General features: G+C 38.9%; 1 pseudogene; it reads left to right on the top strand.

Annotated features, from left to right (window-relative positions):
• The first annotated feature begins 256 nt into the window (after window positions 1-256).
• On the top strand, window positions 257-4,286 carry LOC124439423 (annotated as a pseudogene).
• Window positions 4,287-6,000: the final 1,714 nt, after the last annotated feature.

Genomic DNA, 6,000 nt, shown 5'->3' with positions numbered 1-6,000 from the left:
GTCGAAAGTATACCTTGATCGAAAATAATCGTAAAGCGCTCGTAGTTTATGACTGAAGATAATGCAAAACTCAATCCAGACAACGCATGGAAACCTTATTTTGAAGCATTTTTTAAAAGAGCCTTTTTCCTGATATCACGGTGCTTTTACTTACTAAAGTCATAGATAGACTAAATTGATATTTAATTAAGAGGAATGAGACGTATAAAAAAAATTTATTAGAAATATTGTAGTATTCTTACATTAAAATTTTATAATGTGTTTGGTTGATTTTGGTTGATATCATATTATAATAGAATGATGTTGAAGCTGTTCTGCTAAATATATGGGGAGAATATGTATTAAACTTGGCAAGTGGGAAAAATGCTCAATTTATTACATATTCTAAGAAATACATTTAGACAAAACAGTCAACAAAATTAGTTGTTGATGTATCTTGTGAGTGTGAGCGTGCTTTTAGAAGACAGGTGTTAGTGTTGATGTTAGTCTTAATGCTGGTGTTAGTCTGAGTGCTGGTGTTAGTGTTGGTGTTAATGTCAATATTAGTGTTACTCTAAGTGCTGGTGTAAGTGTTAGTGTAGGTGTTTGTCTTAGTAGTGCTGGTGTTAGTCTGAGTGTTGGTGTTAATGTCAGTGTTAAGGTTAGTGCTGGTGTTAGTCTAAGTGTTGGTGTTAATGTCAGTGTTAAGGTTAGTGCTGGTGTTAGTCTGAGTGTTGGTGTTAGTCTGAGTGTTGGTGTTAATGTCAGTCTTAGTGCTGGTGTTAGTCTGATTGTTGGTGTTAGTGTCAGTGTTGGTGTTATTGCTCGTGTTAGTCTGAGTATTGGTGTTAATGTCAGTGTTCGTCTGAGTGTTGGTGTTAGTCTGAGTGTTGGTGTTAGTCTGAGTGTTGGTGTTAGTTTGAGTGCTGGTGTTAGTCTGAGTGTTAGTGTTAGTGTCAGTGTTGGTGTTAGTCTGAGTGCTGGTGTTAGTCTGATTGTTGGCGTTAGTGTCAGTGTTGGTGTTATTGCTCGTGTTGGTCTGAGTATTGGTGTGAATGTCAGTGTTAGTCTGAGTGTTGGTGTTATTCTGAGTGCTGGTGTTAGTCTGAGTGTTGGAATTAGTGTCAGTGTTGGTGTTTGAGTGTTGGTATTAGTGTCAGTGTTATTGCTCGTGTTAGTCTGAGTATTGGTGTTAATGTCAGTGTTAGTCTGAGTGTTGGTGTTATTCTGAGTGCTGGTGTTAGTCTGAGTGTTGGTGTTAGTGTCAGTGTTGGTGTTAGTGTCAGTGTTGGTGTTAGTCTGAGTGTTGGTGTTTGTGTCAGTGTTAGTGTTAGTCTAAGTGCTGGTGTTAGTCTTAGCTGTGGACAGCGTCTACATACACGATTTCGTTCATGAGTTTTCGTAAGTTGTATAGACAAGAAACATTACTATGGACGAAAACGTTTACTATTCTAGAATATTTTATAGCACCCCTAGCAGTGATCAATTAAATTTGTTTTTTCTTGGCTCTTTTTGAGAGTGTGAAAAATGCGTACGAAAACGAAATTGCTCTCACGAAATGTTCCATCTTAGTTTGTGATCACACATTCAAAGTGAGTAAGCATATTGGTGCATTCTGCACTGGCGACAGTACCTTTGTGGAATCAGTTTCAAAATTTATTTCTTTGATTAAACGAATACGGACAAGTCGTCATTTGGCGCTTGACAAAAACTTGCTTGCATAAAAGATTTTAGGTAAATTGAGACTGGATGCTCGTTCTGAGGCTTTCAAAATGATTATTAAATGAAGATATGATCTTCGCACTTTTGCTGGACAATTTAAGCAATCGTCTCAGGACCTGAAAAAATCAGGTGACTCAACGGGATTCGAACCCATGACCTCTGCGGTGCCGGTGCAGTGCTCTGACCAACTGAGCTATGAAGTCACACAGTGGTGAGCAGGTCAATATTGTTGGGTTCATCAGTTGGTCAGAGCACTGCACCGGCACCGCAGAGGTCATGGGTTCGAATCCCGTTGAGTCACCTGATTTTTTCAGGTCCTGAGACGATTGCTTAAATTGTCCAGCAAAAGTGCGAAGATCATATCTTCATTTAATTTCAAACACCGCACTGCATAAAACATTCATACGACATTCCTTTCACGAGAAAACATGAACCCAACAATATTGACCTGCTCACCACTGTGTGACTTCATAGCTCAGTTGGTCAGAGCACTGCACCGGCACCGCAGAGGTCATGGGTTCGAATCCCGTTGAGTCACCTGATTTTTTCAGGTCCTGAGACGATTGCTTAAATTGTCCAGCAAAAGTGCGAAGATCATATCTTCATTTAATTTCAAACACCGCACTGCATAAAACATTCAAAATGATTATTGTTGATGATTGCTGTTCAGTACGTTCATCCTACCGCCAAATATTTCCTGAGACACCCATAAAGTTAGACATTTTCCACGCAGTTCGAAGGTTTGCAAAAACCCTTCTAAGAGCTCTCTATTTGCTTTCGAGCTCTCGAAAGCAATTATGCCGAGAATTTGGATTGATTTTTCAGCGTAATGATGTAGAAGAAAAATGAAAAATGTGTACACCAAACATTTAAGGAAGAGAAAGTAACCTTGAAATGTTTCTTCAAAAATGAAAAAATCAACTTTCACCAAGTTGGCAATTGCAGTTTTAGCAACCGTATTTTACCTATGGAGCTCTAAACGCGAGCAATTTTCTCAAAAACATATGTTTAACAGCAAAGTCGTACCCACAGTGCCATTGGAGCTAAAGCAAAAGCATATAATTGAAGGACCGTGTTTCACTTGTAAATTTAAGCATTCAGACATGCCAAAAGATTTACCAGCTTCAATGAACTCTGTAGCATATGATAAGAATATTGGCTTTGTCGGAAAGTTTATGGGAAATCATGAGCGTGATGATTTAAAAAAAGTTGTTAATGATGTCAATCATTTAAAGAATGAAAACACTTTAAATCATATCCTCTCACGGGTGATAAATTTGAACGATGTTTGTTCTTCGATCGCGGAAAAATATAGAAACCGAATTTCAACGTGTTTGAGTTCCAATTTACAGATTATGAAACGCTTGTTAGCGTGTTACAGTCGCACTCGACGAAGGACACACAATTATAAATGGATATGATTGATGAATGCTTAGATAGGAATCTGCTGTCATTTGGACTAATCCACGACATAGTAACTGGTGATGGGAACTGCTGCTTCACTAGTATAGCGAAAGTGCTCAATGAGCGACTGTTGGAAGGTGACTTTTTGAACAACGACGCTATCAATATGTTACTTTCAAACGACCTATGCAAAGGCACTGCGTCAGATGCAAATCGCCTACGACAACTTTTTTGTGAAGAAGTGATGACAAGTGAAGAAACCTACTGTTGTTCGCACATCGAAACCATGATGACCTTGACAAGTTAACTCAAGTACTAGAAGACTGGGTAACTTCTAGGTTAAGTGATGTTGTCAAGACATATGCAAGAATTTATTATAGTGAGGAAATGCTGGCAGACGTCAACCTCACTCTTCTCTGAAATCACATGGATCAAGTGGCAAGACAGTGTCGAGACGACTGGTGGTGACTTCTGATGCAGGAGTATTCGGTTACTGCTAGATGTAATGCAGTCCATCAACGAAGCTCCACCCGGAACCAGACAAGGATAGTTTGGGACAGCAAATTACCAAAACGGAACAAGATGGATGGAGGATGATGGTAGCACAATGGCGAGTCATGGCAGAGAGACCCTGGGACCAACTAACCTACCAGAAAAGACAGTACCTGGTCTAACCGCACTGTTCTCCAGCAGTTTAAAGAACAAGTCCAGCCGGCACATAACTCACAAGATGCTCTTGAGAGACCAGGTATCTAACCTACAGCGGCCACGAATCGCCATGTGTAACCTTTGATGTTTTGGCAATGTTGTCAACCTCTCAAAGATGGTTGGATGAAATAACTTCTCAGAGATGGAAAGATGAGATCACTTTGTCTGGGCACGTCGCTGGCAGTACTGTCTACGGCATTACAGATAGCAAATGTTGATCATTATGGTGATGATTACAAATGGCCAGACTCGAAGAAACCTACTAACCTTTTGTTGACTGTAGCATCGCAGATGAAGTGCCAAAGTTTTTGACAAACGGATTGTTTAACAGCTCTCTTGGTGATTTATGTGTGCTTGTGTGTAGCAAAATCATAAAAACAACTATTGTTGTTGTTACTCCATACCTGGTGTACCTTGCATACCATTCGTTCCAGAATCAGTATCAAGTGAAAACGCCATATATATTGCGTTAAACCACTCAGGTCTTGGTCACTATGATGCCACTAAAGGTCTTATTTACGTTGATTATAATCTCTAAAATAAAATTGTTACTTCGTTAATTGTATGTTTCACTGCAATTAAACGATGCAGTGAAAAAAGGGCTATCGAAAAGGTTTTGAGAAATCATGAACTAGTATTTAGGAGATGCAAGCACTTTTTTGTATGTGCATATGCCACTTGCTCAGTTCTCTTACAATTGCAAAACTGCTAAATGTTTATTCATAAGATACCAGTATTGATAAATTATTCAGATGATTTCGATATTTTTACGTTGTAAAAGCCGCTGATGTCGTTAACGAGGATAACCTCTTATCTTTAACTTGCAACTGTGGTCTTATGGTCTTATATAGTCCATTACGCCAAACTAGAGTTCGGAATGACAAACCACCTTGTCAAAAAGCCCTTAACCAAGGAAATACTACTCAATTTAGATTCCTGAGAAATAAAGTAAACCGTAAAAGGAAAATTTGTCTTACTAAATATTATAAAAACAATATAGAACATCTTAAAACGTGTAAACCATCCTCGTAGTGGAAGGGAGTTAAGAAACTTAGCGGAAGTAAATCCATTAGCGGCGAAAACGAAGTTTTTAAAACCTTAAAGAATGATTAACATTTTACACTAGTAGACATCGCAAGAGAGATAAACGATTGTTTCCTCTCTCCAATGTCGGAATTCGCTCCTCTTACCAAGGAGCATTATCAAAACTTGCTACCTGGCTCACTTACCTATCCTACTGTCAATGCCGAAGTTGTTTTTAGAGAGCTGTTAACGCTCAGCCCAAGAAAAGCATACGGTCCCGTTGGAATTCCAACATATGTACTGAAAGAGAACGCTGACATATTGGTATTCCCAGTCAAAGAAATCCTAAATTGTTCTTACCGTGAATGCTTTGTCCCACATTCTTGGAAAAAAGCCGACATCGTTGCCATTCCAAGACAAAAACCGGTCACGGATATTAACAATCATTTACGTCCGATATCCCAAACACCTATTCTATCCAAACTGGCTGAAGACTTTGTCGTTGATCAATACCTAAAACCTGCAGTATTAGCTAAGATCGACAAAAGACAGTTTGGATCTATCCCCCAAACAAGCACAACGCATGCCCTAATCAGCATGCTACACTCTTGGAACAAAAATACTGGTGGAAATCGTTCGACAATAAGAATTATACTCATTAATACAGAAGGGTCACTCAGATGCACAACGCGTCTTCATGTCGGCCATTATTCCAGCCAGATGATTAGGATTTCTCACTTTTTTCCAGCCACTAAAATTACATGACGTCAATACTTAATAACGAATTTAAGTATATTTTGACTTAAGAAATGACTTCGGATCATTTTAAATGTTTGGAAAAAGTCAAACCTTAATCATCTGGCTGGAATGGCGGCCACCATGCGCGGCACGACATGCGCGAGGACAAATCATCAAAGGTTCCGACACAAGTGACTTTCTGTATTTTCTTATTCTCTGCTTTGGAGTGCTTCGTCTTATTTATTAACACTTTCTTGTTCCAACACGTGCTCCTATTTATCGGGTTGCTGTGTACATTTAACTTAATCTTCTTCAGTATTTTTGGCCTTCTCAAATATTTAGAGCACTAATACGTTAACGGCTTGTAATTTTGAAAATTAACTTTCGGTCAAAATAATTTTTCGTCGAAGTTTCAACATGAGGTTG

The sequence above is a fragment of the Xenia sp. Carnegie-2017 genome, unplaced genomic scaffold (genome assembly GCF_021976095.1).
Source record: "Xenia sp. Carnegie-2017 unplaced genomic scaffold, XeniaSp_v1 HiC_scaffold_19, whole genome shotgun sequence".
NCBI lineage: Eukaryota > Metazoa > Cnidaria > Anthozoa > Malacalcyonacea > Xeniidae > Xenia > Xenia sp. Carnegie-2017.
The sequence above is the reverse complement of the archived record's forward strand: the minus strand, read 5'-3'. Positions and strand labels throughout refer to the sequence as shown.